The sequence below is a fragment of the Littorina saxatilis genome, linkage group LG15 (genome assembly GCF_037325665.1).
Source record: "Littorina saxatilis isolate snail1 linkage group LG15, US_GU_Lsax_2.0, whole genome shotgun sequence".
In the NCBI taxonomy this organism is placed as follows: Eukaryota; Metazoa; Mollusca; class Gastropoda; order Littorinimorpha; family Littorinidae; genus Littorina; species Littorina saxatilis.
Genome location: NC_090259.1, coordinates 25,664,097 through 25,678,451, shown reverse-complemented (window position 1 = coordinate 25,678,451; position 14,355 = coordinate 25,664,097). Strand labels below are relative to the sequence as shown.

Genomic DNA, 14,355 nt, shown 5'->3' with positions numbered 1-14,355 from the left:
GCATTGCGTTCAGTTTCATTCTGTGAGTTCGACAGCTACTTGACTAAATGTTGTATTTTCGCCTTACGCGACTTGTTATATTTAGTCAAGTTTTGACTAAATATTTTAACATCGAGGGGGAATCGAAACGAGGGTCGTGGTGTATGTGCGTGTGTCTGTGTGTGTGTCTGTGTGTGTGTGTGTGTGTAGAGCGATTCAGACTAAACTACTGGACCGATCTTTATGAAATTTGACATGAGAGTTCCTGGGTATGAAATCCCCGAACGTTTTTTTCATTTTTTTGATAAATGTCTTTGATGACGTCATATCCGGCTTTTCGTGAAAGTTGAGGCGGCACTGTCACGCCCTCATTTTTCAACCAAATTGGTTGAAATTTTGGTCAAGTACTCTTCGACGAAGCCCGGGGTTCGGTATTGCATTTCAGCTTGGTGGCTTAAAAATTAATTAATGACTTTGGTCATTAAAAATCTGAAAATTGTAAAAAAAAATAAAAATTTATAAAACGATCCAAATTTACGTTTATCTTATTCTCCATCATTTGCTGATTCCAAAAACATATAAATATGTTATATTCGGATTAAAAACAAGCTCTGAAAATTAAATATATAAAAATTATTATCAAAATTTTTTTTTCGAAATCAATTTAAAAACACTTTCATCTTATTCCTTGTCGGTTCCTGATTCCAAAAATATATAGATATGATATGTTTGGATTAAAAACACGCTCAGAAAGTTAAAACGAAGAGAGGTACAGAAAAGCGTGCTATGCAGCATAGCGTAACCACTACCCCGCTCTTCTTGTCAATTTCACTGCCTATGCCGTGAGCGGTGGACCACGAGTATACGGTCTTGCTGCGTTGCATTGCGTTCAGTTTCATTCTGTGAGTTCGACAGCTACTTGACTAAATATTGTATTTTCGCCTTACGCGACTTGTTTTTATATTTAGTCAAGTCTTGACTAAATATTTTAACATCGAGGGGGAATCGAAACGAGGGTCGTGGTGTATGTGCGTCTGTCTGTCTGTGTGTGTGTGTGTGTAGAGCGATTCAGACTAAACTACTGGACCGATCTTTATGAAATTTAACATGAGAGTTCCTGGGTATGAAATCCCCGAACGTTTTTTTCATTTTTTTGATAAATGTCTTTGATGACGTCATATCCGGCTTTTCGTGAAAGTTGAGGCGGCACTGTCACGCCCTCATTTTTCAACCAAATTGGTTGAAATTTTGGTCAAGTACTCTTCGACGAAGCCCGGGGTTCGGTATTGCATTTCAGCTTGGTGGCTTAAAAATTAATTAATGACTTTGGTCATTAAAAATCTGAAAATTGTAAAAAAAAATAAAAATTTATAAAACGATCCAAATTTACGTTTATCTTATTCTCCATCATTTGCTGATTCCAAAAACATATAAATATGTTATATTCGGATTAAAAACAAGCTCTGAAAATTAAATATATAAAAATTATTATCAAAATTTTTTTTTCGAAATCAATTTAAAAACACTTTCATCTTATTCCTTGTCGGTTCCTGATTCCAAAAATATATAGATATGATATGTTTGGATTAAAAACACGCTCAGAAAGTTAAAACGAAGAGAGGTACAGAAAAGCGTGCTATCCTTCTCAGCGCAACGAATACCCCGCTCTTCTTGTCAATTCCACGTGCACTGCCTTTGCCACGGGCGGTGGAGTGACGATGCTACGAGTATACGGTCTTGCTGCGTTGCGTTGCGTTCAGTTTCCTTCTGTGAGTTCGACAGCTACTTGACTAAATATTGTATTTTCGCCTTACGCGACTTGTTCTTCTTTACGTCCTCTGCTGTGTCACTGAAAGGGGACATTTCAGGTTACAGTGGTGGTGGGGCGAGGCTTCGGTTGTGCTGATATACCTTTTTATATTTAGTCAAGTTTTGACTAAATATTTTAACATCGAGGGGGAATCGAAACGAGGGTCGTGGTGTATGTGTGTCTGTGCGTGTGTGTGTGTGTGTGTGTGTGTGTGTGTGTAGAGCGTTTCAGACTAAACTACTGGACCGATCTTTATGAAATTTGACATGAGAGTTCCTGGGTATGAAATCCCCGAACGTTTTTTTCATTTTTTTGATAAATGTCTTTGATGACGTCATATCCGGCTTTTCGTGAAAGTTGAGGCGGCACTGTCACGCCCTCATTTTTCAACCAAATTGGTTGAAATTTTGGTCAAGTAATCTTCGACGAAGCCCGGACTTCGGTATTGCATTTCAGCTTGGTGGCTTAAAAATTAATTAATGACTTTGGTCATTAAAAATCTGAAAATTGTAAAAAAAAATAAAAATGTATAAAACGATCCAAATTTACGTTTATCTTATTCTCCATCAGTTGCTGATTCCAAAAACATATAAATATGGTATATTCGGATTAAAAACAAGCTCTGAAAATTAAATATATAAAAATTATTATCAAAATTAAATTGTCGAAATCAATTTAAAAACACTTTCATCTTATTCCTTGTCGGTTCCTGATTCCAAAAACATATAGATATGATATGTTTGGATTAAAAACACGCTCAGAAAGTTAAAACAAAGAGAGGTACAGAAACGCGTGCTATCCTTCTTAGCGCAACTACTACCCCGCTCTTCTTCTCAAATTCACTGCCTTTGCGTTCTTGCTGAAAAATGGCATTGCGTTCAGTTTCATTCTGTGAGTTCGACAGCTACTTGACTAAATATTGTATTTTCGCCTTACGCGACTTGTTTTGTTGTAATATCGACTATTATACTTTGACTAGTATCAGTCAGTGGATCTCACCGAGTCACTGCATCAGAAAATACAGAGATAGTGTAGCAGATCCCTGGTATACCAGTACTAGTGTTACATTTCAAGGCTACAGTACAATTTTTCGAAATAGGTAGTGTAAAAAAAAATCGTATCGTTTCAAGTTCAATCAGTATGAGTCCGACTGAATCCAGCGCCTCCTCGTTCGATCACTGCGAGAAATAGTAGACCAGTAATGCCCCCCCCCCCCCCCCCAAGTTTTCTTCAAGTCAGTGACGGTGACTGGGTGGCCGAGTGGTAACGCACTTGCGCTCGGAAGCGAGAGGTTGCGAGTTCGACCCTGGGTCAGGGCGTTAGCAATTTTCTCCCCCCTTTCCTAACCTAGGTGGTGGGTTCAAGTGCTCAGTCTTTCGGATGAGACGAAAAACCGAGCCTGGGTCCCTTCGTGTACACTACATTGGGGTGTGCACGTTAAAGATCCCACGATTGACAAAAGGGTTTGTTTTGTTTGTTTTGTTTATTTGTTGCTTAACGTCCAGCCGACTACGCAGAGCCATATCAGGACGAGGAAGGGGGGGATGAAGGGGGCCACTTGTCAAGCGATTCCTGTTTACAAATGCACTAACCCATTACTTGTGTCCCAGCAGGCTTTAGTAAAACTAAATTAATACCTACTGGAAGATTACCAGTTTGACAAAAGGGTCTTTCCTGGCAAAATTGTATAGGCATAGATAAAAATGTCCACCAAAATACCCGTGTGACTTGGAATAATAGGCCGTGAAAAGTAGGATATGCGCCGAAATGGCGGCGATCTGCTCGCCGATGTGAATGCGTGATGCGGTATTGTGTAAAAAAAAATTCCATCTCACACGGCATAAATAAATCCCTGCGCCTTGAATATGTGCGCGATATAAATTGCATAAAAATAAAAATAAAAAATAAATCCCTGCGCTTAGAACTGTACCCACGGAATACGCGCGATATAAGCCTCATATTGATTGATTGATTGATTGATACCATTGTATGGTCATACATGGTAACATGCCACGACTTCAGGTAGCAGGTTCATAAAAATAGTAAACAAGTCGCGAAAGGCGAAAATACAACATTTAGTGAAGTAGCTGTCGAACCCACAGAATGAAACTGAACGCAATGCAACGCAGCAAGACCGTATACTCGTAGCATCGTCAGTCCACTGCTCACGGCAAAGGCAGTGAAATTGACAAGAAGAGCGGGGTAGTGGTTGCGCTGAGAATGATAGCACGCTTTTCTGTACCTCTCTTCGTTTTAACTTTCTGAGCGTGTTTTTAATCCAAACATATCATATCTATATGTTTTTGGAATCAGGAACCGACAAGGAATAAGATGAAAGTGTTTTTAAATTGATTTCGACAAATTAATTTTGATAATAATTTTTATATATTTAATTTTCAGAGCTTGTTTTTAATCCAAATATAACATATTTATATGTTTTTGGAATCAGCAAATGATGGAGAATAAGATGAACGTAAATTTGGATAGTTTTATAAAAATGTTTTTTTTTTTTACAATTTTCAGATTTTTAATGACCAATCATTAATTAATTTTTAAGCCACCAAGCTGAAATGCAATACCGAAGTCCGGGCTTCGTCGAAGATTACTTGACCAAAATTTCAACCAATTTGGTTGAAAAATGAGGGCGTGACAGTGCCGCCTCAACTTTCACGAAAAGCCGGATATGACGTCATCAAAGACATTTATTAAAAAAATGAAAAAAACGTATGGGGATATCATACCCAGAAACTCTCATGTCAAATTTCATAAAGATCGGTCCAGTAGTTTAGTCTGAATCGCTCTACACGCACGCACGCACACACACACACACACATACACACACACACACACATACACCACGACCCTCGTCTCGATTCCCCCCTCTATGTTAAAACATTTAGTCAAAACTTGACTAAATGTAAAAAGCTAAAACAAATGTTGGCACGAGCGCAGTTGCACCACTGAATAAAGTTATAAAGCCCTTGTCGAAATGCATGCTTCTTCAGCCTGTTTCGAGTCCATCCCCGGCTGCCTTCTAGTTGTATTCACTGAGTTTTTATTTTGAAATTTACGATGTGCTGGGTCTGCATAACACATGCACTCATTTTAATGAGGTGTTTTTAAAGTGTGTTTAAGGACTTCGGCGAACAGCATACACGTTTAGGGTTATTAGTATAACGCAATAGCAAATGTAAAGCGATTTTTGTTATTTGGTTCATAAGACGAGCCGCGAGGCTCTTCTTCGCTGAAGTCGAAAATGATTGTTTTACCACATTTGTGGTGACGTCACTAGACCAAGAGCGCACTTGGCGCTTGTCGTTTGTTTGCACAACACATTTTCGGTTTCAATTGCATTTGTTTAAAGTTTAACGGTTTTGCAAATGCAGAGATTTCATCCTTGAGGATTGCAACTGCAGCTACATTCGGTAAGTAGAATTATTCGTCCATTTGTGTGCGCCGATCGCAGCACTGAGAGACAAAGCGATGCGGCAGTGTGGCAGTCTGCCAATGTGTCCGTCTGCTTTTGATGTTTTACTCCCCGACAAGACACCTCCATTTAGCCCCGCTCATCCCCACTTTTGTTTGAAGCTTGAACAACATTCACGTGTCTGGAAACTGTTGAGCTCGCCAGTCAGCGTTAGTTGAGGGGACTAGTTGAGGAACTGGCAGTGAAATTTGGGATTTGTGTTTTTGTTTTCACCTTCATTCTTTCGGTCTCACTCCTGTCAAAAATAGCTCCCCGTTGGCACATCACCATTAAGTGATGTACAAGGGAGATCCGATCGCGATGCAATAAGAATGCCAGACACCATTTGTTCAGTCAAAAGTATGCACGTGTTTCGTTTGTTTTTGTCTGAAGCTTGTTTACTTCAATGCTACCAGTACCAGTAAGTACCCTCCATTACTGACTGCATCACTGCTAGCAGTAGCAATAAGTCAGGGTTTAACCTGGGAGAAAAAGGCAATGGGACATTTGTCCCCCTCAGCCAAATTCCGATGGGACATAGTCGAAGGCAAGACGCGCAAACGAGGCCTGTACGCGTTTTTTTTTTTTAACCAAAGATGCAATATGGTGCCATCTGAGAATTAGCCGCTATATCGTGTTATCTATGGAAAGTGTACATTTGGTGGCGCAGTGGTACGTAATCTTAATGCGCCCTTTGACGCACTGAAGGGAATAGTGATGGGACATTTTCAGATTTGATGCGCCAATGGCGCAGGGCGCACTAGTAAATAAAACCCTGATAAGTAATAGCATCACCTCTCCTCACTGTAGAACAGTCACACTCACAGGCATCCACTCCACACACAGGGGTAAATACAATTTAAAAAACAAACAAAGTTAGTAGGGTGGAGGTTTTAGCAACCACTCTGAATACTAGTCTTATGCCATGGTTATACTTAAATAGCAGCTTAACATGTTTTATATGATTGATTGTTTTAGCTGCTGCAGGGGTACATGATTGAGCTGTGAATCACAGAATGTTTAGTGTATTTCAAAATGTTTATGAAATAAACCTGTATCACATTAAATTGACATTGGTAATCTTGATGACAGCAGCTACCTGTTTCCTTTGATTGCCATTTATTTTGGTATAATTGATATCTTTTTATAATTATAATTATACTAATTATGAATTGTTTTGGATGCCAGAAGATCTGTGTTCCACACGTTTGTGTCTGGTGTCAGTGTGTCACATACTGTTGTCTGTTTGTAGAGCGCTTTCCTCCATTTGTTTATTTTTCGTGTAAAGTTTGTTTTTATTATTAACACTACAGCCTTGTGGTTAAGATGTCAGTCTTCCGTGTGGAAGGTGCAGGGTTTGAATCCTGACCATGCCTGCTGGGTTAAGGATGAAGATTATTTTGATTTCCCAGGTCAACTTATGTGCAGACCTGCTATAGTGCCTTATTTCCCTTTCTGTGTACATTCAAGCACAAGACCAAATGCGCACGGAAAAGATCCTGTAATATATGTCACATTTTCAGAGTTCGGTGGGTTTCAGCACTTTGTACAATGACATCTATGATCTAATATGTATCATTGTATGATCGTTGATACACTTCTAACACTAGTAACAGTAGACATCTATTGAGAAACAAAAAACTGCATACAGATTCTTCTTCTGCATTCCTGTGCTGAGACTCCCAAATACACTCATGTTTTTTGCATGGGTGGGTTTTTATGTGTATGGCCGTTTTTACCCAGCCATTTACTGATTTAGGCAGCCATGCCCCGATTTCGGAGGATGTATGCTTGGTATAATTTTCATTTTTCTATAACCCACAAACTCTGACATGTGTTACATGATCTTTTCTGTGGGTACCTGGCCTTGTGCTTATGTGGACGTACACATGAAGGGGAATAAGGCTCTAGCAGGTCTGCACATTGGTTGATCTGAATAATCTCCATCCTTAACCCAACAGGTGCAGCAGGGATTGAAACCTCAACCTTCCTCATGGGAGGCCAACATCTTAACCACTAGGCCACTACCCATCAATAATAAAAAAATGACAAGTATGGCACACACAGTCCAACAACTCACACACCCCCCCCCCCCCCCCCCCCCTCCATATCTCTTCGAAAAGCAAACATTGCCCCCAGCCCTGAACAAGCATTGCATGTTTCTGTTTTCATCTCAATTAAGCTGATAAAGGTTAATATACATAGAACTGTGTCAGTCTGGAAACAGCTGTTGTACCTGTAAAGACTTTGCACGTGACAGTTAAAAATAGTATTCGGTTATGATGACATCCAGCTCTTACTTTTAGCCATGTAAGTTAATACTGGAGATGATCTCGATGCAGGAGACACTCACCCCAGTAAGTCATGTGGCAAAGGACTGCTCATAGGTCATGGTTATGTTGCAACAGATGGCTGAGACTGCAGCTGAAGTACTTGAATTTTGAAGTGGCCAATAAACTGAAAGAAGTGCCGCGATGAATCATTAAATGCATAGATGCGTTGCTGTTGGTATTTTGGCATAGGTTAAGTGTAGCTTGCAAGCTCCCCACAGACAGACGGACTGGCAGATGTGTTACGTTTTAAAGTGGCTCAGTAAATTGGAACATTGTCGATGTCATTTGCAAGAAGTTGTATACATATACCCCCATCAAGACACCATGACACCTTATACATTTCATGTCAAAGTTCTGTCATTTATGACAATTAGGGTGCTAGACAGTCGCTGACCCTGGCAGGGATACCCCAGCCCGAATGTCCGTCTCCAGCCACTATTGATCAGCCGAGACAAGAAAACTAGGAGGGAGTGTTTGCCAGGACAGGGGATGGATGGGGAGGGGAGTGTCCGCGCCGTCTGATTAATTACTCCCTTAACGCTCCAGAGGAGGGCAACCGTTATTCCCTGGCCGGAACCAGACGGATCAGTCGCTGACCGTCAGCTAAAAGGAACGGGGCGATTGATTTTGTGGTCGTTGAAGTCAGATACGGTCAGACAGGGAGCGCTTGACCGCAGTGTGGTCAAGGCCACTGGTCAGCAATGATGGTCCCCTTGTTGGCTCGATATTGCAATCTGATGGTGTTTGCACTTTGGGATGTCTAGAAGCCAGTATTGTGTTTGATTAAAGCAAAGAGGAATGTCGATGGGGGTCAGAGGCGAGTCTTCTTTTATCAAATACGGTATTTGTGATGAAGGTCTCCCAGTCAGTAAGTGTTAATCTGCCCAAGCTTTTGTTCGCTGTATAGTGCAGTCTGATGGCGTTTGTATTTTGGCTGTTTGATCGCTGATGTGGTTTCTGCATTGCTATAAAAAAGATATGTTGGTGTTTGTCAGAAGTAAGTCAACTGATCCAATGCGGTTTGAGGGGTAACCGGTATTTGAGCTCAGTCAGTAATGGTTGATCCCCCGAAGCATTTATTCACTTTAACTTGCAGTGTGATGGCCTTGACACTATCGCTGTCTGTTCATATGTGTGTGCATGTGTGTTGTTCGATGAGGTGAAAGAAATGTCGGTGTAGGTTAGTTGTAAGTCGGCTGATCTGAAGTGGGTTTTGATGTAACCAGTACCTGCGGTCAATGTCAATCAATAATTGTTAATCTGTCCGAACTTTTGTTCCGTGTATATTTCAGCCTGATTGCAGTTGTACTTTGGGCTGTCTCTCTTTGGTTAGTTGTTCGATTTGTCGAAAGAGAACTGTCGGCGTAAGTTAAATGTGAGTCCGCTGATCAGGCACGGGTTTGTGGGTGCCCAGTGGTTTGTGGTTGTTATGGTTGACCTGTCCAGTTTTTGTTTGGTATTTGTGATTTTTGTTTGTTTGTTTGCTTAACGCCCAGCCGACCACGAAGGGCCATATCAGGGCGGTGCTGCTTTGACATATAACGTGTGCCGCACACAAGACAGAAGTCACAGCACAGGCTTCATGTCTCACCCAGTCACATTATTCTGACACCGGACCAACCAGTCCTAGCACTAACCCCATAATGCCAGACGCCAGGCGGAGCAGCCACTAGATTGCCAATTTTATAGTCTTAGGTACATGTATGACCCGGCCGGGCGGGGTTCGAACCCATGACCTCCCGATCACGGAGCGGACGCCTTACCACTAGGCCACCGTGCCGGTGGTATTTGTGATGAAGGTCGGCCATTCAATAACTGTTAGTATGTCAAAACGTGTGTTCTTTGTATATTGCAGTCTGATGGTGTTTGCACTGTGGGCTGTCTGTTCGATAGTGTGTTTGCTTTGGTGAAAGAAGAAGGTCGGTGTTGGCCAGACGTGGGTGTTTTGGAGGTCATGGTCAAGCCTCGGGTCAGTCTATCATGGTTCACCTGTCCAACCCTTGTTCGCAACGTATTACAGCCTGAAGGCGTTTGCACTTTGGGATGTCTGGGCGACTGATGGTGAAATATCCTGCTTTGCTGAAAGAGAAATGTCGGCGGTGCCCAGAGGCGAGTCCACGGATCCGATACAGTTTTCGGGTCATGGTCAAGGTTTGAGCCTAGTTTAGGTTAGTTAATATTATACATGTAGTGGTTGCTCTGTTTTGGCCTTTGTCCATGCATATTGCAGTCTGATGGCGTGTGCACGTTGAGCTGTCTGGTCAGTGGTGTTGGCTTTGAGAAATGTAAGCTAGTCAGATACGAGTTTGGGGTGATGCAGCATTTGTATTCTTGGTGAAAGTCTCATGATTAGTCAATGATGTGTTATCTGCCCAAGCCTCTTGTTCTCGGGACATTACAGTCTGATGGCGTTTTGATTTTTGGCCAGTCAATATTCCAGATGTTCTTTTGGTATGGGTTACTAGTCATTGTCAAGATATAGAGGATTTAGTTTGTCCTCCATTTAGGTTGTTGATCAGTGACGCTATTACACGCACCACACATCTCGACTGGTGTTGTCTTCGAATAGCTTGTGTGGCTTGAATAGTGAACCATGATGGTGATGATGTCTGTGCATCATACTTTGTTCTGTGTACGCTGACGGTAGTCATTACGTCAAACACTGTTCCTTTTGGGCTGTTTTCAGGTAGGTTTGTGTGGGGAGGGGAGAGTGAGGGATGGAGCATCTGGGTCTGGAGGTAGACAAGGCTCGGGGCGCAGAAGTGAAGGAATAAAAAGGACATTTGGCACCGGTATACGACCAGGGGCCATTCGCGTCCAGACAGTGCCGTTGCATTACTGAAATCACAAAGGGCGGGATATTAGGAGAGAGGTATCAGAAGATAAATTGTTATGCAGTTGGTTCAGTTTTGTTTCACTGAATGTTCTTTGCAACACATAGTCTTTGCCCGCAGAGAACGACGAATAAAGACTAAATGAATTAAGGAAGGGTACCTGGTGACGCCGAGAGGCGATGCTAGTGCACTGGATTTTTCCTTGGGGAACACAGTTTCTGCTGAAGATGATGGTGTGCATATTCACTCAGCACAATCTTCTCAGGTTGCTTTTCTTCGCTGACAGCCATGGATCTCGACGTGCAGAAAGTTCACAGGCGTGGGTGTGTGAGTATAATTGATGTACGGCCAGTGATTGCTCCTTCCACTGAAACGCCAACCGTCGGACATTATCGAACGATCATCGTTGACGTTCAGGGGTCTGCCATTCTAGTAGGTGTAGGTGTGTGAGTGTAATTGATACGGTCAATGGCTGCTCCTTTGATTTAAATGCCGACCGAGCAATCGTTGGACATTATCGAGCAATCGCCGTTCAGGGGTCTGTTCCGTTAGATGAAGTGCCCGGAGCTGGGTGTGCGAAGTTAATTATCTCATTAAGATTTTCTGCAGCCACGTGCATCGAATCTTTAATTCACTCGGAGGTTGTTTAGGTGCATACATGTTTTAGTTAGTGATTCCTTTAACTTTAGGAAATGAACTCCGTTTCATTCATGAAGTCATTCCAGTGTGTCAAAGGATTCGTAAAGAAACAGAGCCAAAATGTTTTTTTTTCAGTCTTGTCTTCATTAGTGTTCAAGGACAGTGTTGAGTTTGCTTCTCTTCAGTTTCCATCGAATCTTTATTTCAATCGGAGGTTGTTTAGGTCCATGCGTGCTTTAGTTGGTGATTCGTTTAACTTAAGGAAATGAACTCCCTTTTCTTTAACAGGTCTGGTTCATGAATTCATTCATGAAGTCATTCCAGTGTGCATAGGATTGGTTAAAAAAAAGAGAGAACCATTATGGTTTTTTTCTGTCTTGTCATCACTAGTGTTCAAGGACAGTGTTGAGTTTGCTATTCCTCAGTCTTGTCTTCATCAAAGTTCAAGGCAAAGTAAGAACAAGAGTTGTTCGCATACGGCTACAACTATCGACCTGATCGATGACCTGGCACACATGTCTGGACACTTTTCCGTGCTAGCAAGGATTAAAAGATCAATATTCTTCAAGACGAAAGGGATGCTGTGTCTGTGGGCATGATATGCTTTTGGTGGAGAAGTTTCAGTGTTTTAGTAAATCGTAAAATACAACCTTTTTACGCGTGTACGTTATTTACAACTGCTGATGTTCATTGGGTTTAAACGTAGGGCCGTTGATAGGAAATGGAAGGTTTTTTTTGGAATGACAACTACCATAAGCTGTGCGCTTGTTGTTGTTCCATATGTATCTGTGCTTTTGTATTACAATGATGATTGAATAAAATACATTGAACGTTGGCAGTCTCTTTGTTTTTGGATTTGAATAAAATACAGCTTGTATTATTTAGGGGGGGGGGGGGGGGGGGGTGTCCATACATTTACCAACTGGACGCATTCTCATAGAGGGGTTTAGCCCAAAGCACAACATTCGATTATAGACGAGGTACAGTATCTCAGTTTCGTCAGTATTTTATTTTTTAGAATTTCAGTTTAGTATTTTCGCGTGAAGAATCCTGTCATTATGAACTCTTTCCAGTACGCAATTTGATGACCAGTTATAGACAGTATGCAACGCGATCAATATTGCAGACCGTCTGGTTGTTAATGTTAATTGTGGGTGTCTGCAAACGTCATTTTGCCTAGCCCGGGGACAGACAATGATTCCCTGATTAATTGATCTTCCGAAAATAGCTTGAACTTGTCCCTTCTGGCGAGATCCCTGCTGTGAGACACCCATCACCCCCTCCCTTGTTCCCCCTCTCGTCCCAATAAGTGTGATGGGTTTTGTTTCTCCCGGTCCAATTAGTGTGATATGAGTCTGGGTGACTTCCACACGAAACCATTCTCATTCAGACTTTGATTTAGAGCATGTGTACGGTAATAATCGAGCTGAAGATTGGGTGGTTGTGTTTTTTAGTTGTTGTTTGGTGGAGAACAATGAGAGGAAACGAGGGGTTTGTGAATTATCTTGTGGTGAGGAGATCATTGTGGATGCGAGACGACAAGGAGGTTTTTTGGTCTGGTCTCATCTTTTTTGCAAGGTATGATTTCGACTAGAAACGGCGACGGGCGCAGTGGCGGGGTGGTAAGACGTCGGCCTCTTAATCGGAAGGTTCGTTAGTTCGAATCCTGGCCGCGGCCGCCTGGTGGGTTAAGTAAGGGTGGAGATTTTTCAGATCTCCCAGGTCAACTTATGTGCAGACCTGCTAGTGCCGTATCCCCCTTCGTGTGTACACGCAAGAACAAGACCAAGTGCGCACAGAAAGATCCTGTGATCCATGTCAGAGTTCGGTGGGTTATAGAAACATGAAAATACTTAGCATGCTTCCCGCGAAATCGGCGTATGCTGCCTGAATGGCGGGGTAAAAACGGTCATACACGTAAAAGCCCACTCATGCAAAAACAAGAGTGAACGTGGGAGTTTCAGCCCATGAACGAAGAAGAAGAGGAGACTAGAAACGGCGGAGCAACTCTTTTTGCCTGTGAGTTAGGTTTTGATATATTCGTCAGTGTCAAAAAGTGAGCATGATGTGCAAGTTAAAAAAAAAAGTCAAACAGAATCGGAGAGAGAAGGAGGAAAAATATCCGGAGTAAGTTTATAGCCTGGGACATTTAATTTTATGCGATCGAAATTCGGATAAAAATGTTCATAGGTGCAGTTCATTTCCGGTGGCTTTTGCGCTAGTCTGACAGAGATAAAACTGAATGCTAATTCTGCGACAGCAGCTGTCGCAAGAAGAGATACGTTTTGCTTTATGAATTGAAAGAGAGGGACATTTTCAACCTCATTCAGGAGCGCTTATAAGCTTCAGAACGTCAAATTTGAGTAACGAGCATATGATAATTATGCAGAGTATAGATCCATTTTGTAAATTACTTTTTCCATTTTCAAGCTTCTTTTAAAAGATGATAGATCAGGTATTGAGGGGTTGAGGTACTCTGTAGTGGTGAGGGTTGCAAAACTGCTGGCACAAGCATAAACGTTTTCCAGAACGTGATTTATGCATGATGGCATTTTTGTTTGTATTTTTGTTGTTTTGGTTGGAGTGGTATTTTATTGACAGTTTTCTTTTGGGTGCAAGTCTGCGGCTTAAAAAGGCCCATCATTTGGCCGTCGCGCGCTCACCGGCTTGTCACGCACCATTGATGACAACATGGTTAACGCATCTGCATCTGATCGCTCAAGGATTGATTTGCTGCCGCCTCCTTCTCCTTCCCTCTTTTCCCCCGTTTGACAAAGGGAGATGAGGACGTGGTGGCTGCGACCCATGCATCTTTGTTGTCTTGCTGGCGCCAGTATTTTCTTTGCAACTCCGCTGTCCTTCTGTCTCAGGGACGTTACTATAGGATCTCTCTTTTTTTTAAGGCAAATTTGAGAAAAAGGCTATTGCAGTTTTGTCAATAACAGGAAGTTTACGACAGTCCTTGGCGACGTCTGTCCTACGCCATAGAAAAGTTTTGTAATTTTCTCCCGATTTGACGGCAAAGGTTATTTGAAAGGAGTTTTGGCGTTTCGAGGACTGCCGACGCCAATCGACATTCCTGGAATTACACACACACACACACACACTCACACACACTCACACACACACACCCCACACACACACACACACACACACACACACACACACACACACACACCCCACACACACACACACACAAAACTACCCTAGTTTCAATTCCCTGTCTATGTTAAAACATTAAGTCGGAATTTGACTGAATGTAAAAAGACGAAACTCTTTTTAAAATGCATGTGG

General features: G+C 42.0%; 1 protein-coding gene across 1 annotated transcript in view; it reads left to right on the top strand.

Annotated features, from left to right (window-relative positions):
- Nucleotides 1-4,757: 4,757 nt before the first annotated feature.
- The window catches only part of LOC138948920 (ras-specific guanine nucleotide-releasing factor RalGPS2-like), a 139,783-nt gene continuing 130,185 nt past the window's right edge, over nt 4,758-14,355 (top strand). Inside the window, exon 1 of the mRNA XM_070320569.1 lies at nt 4,758-5,214. The gene's annotated coding sequence lies outside the window, so the exon portion shown is untranslated. The remainder of the gene's footprint in view (nt 5,215-14,355) is intronic.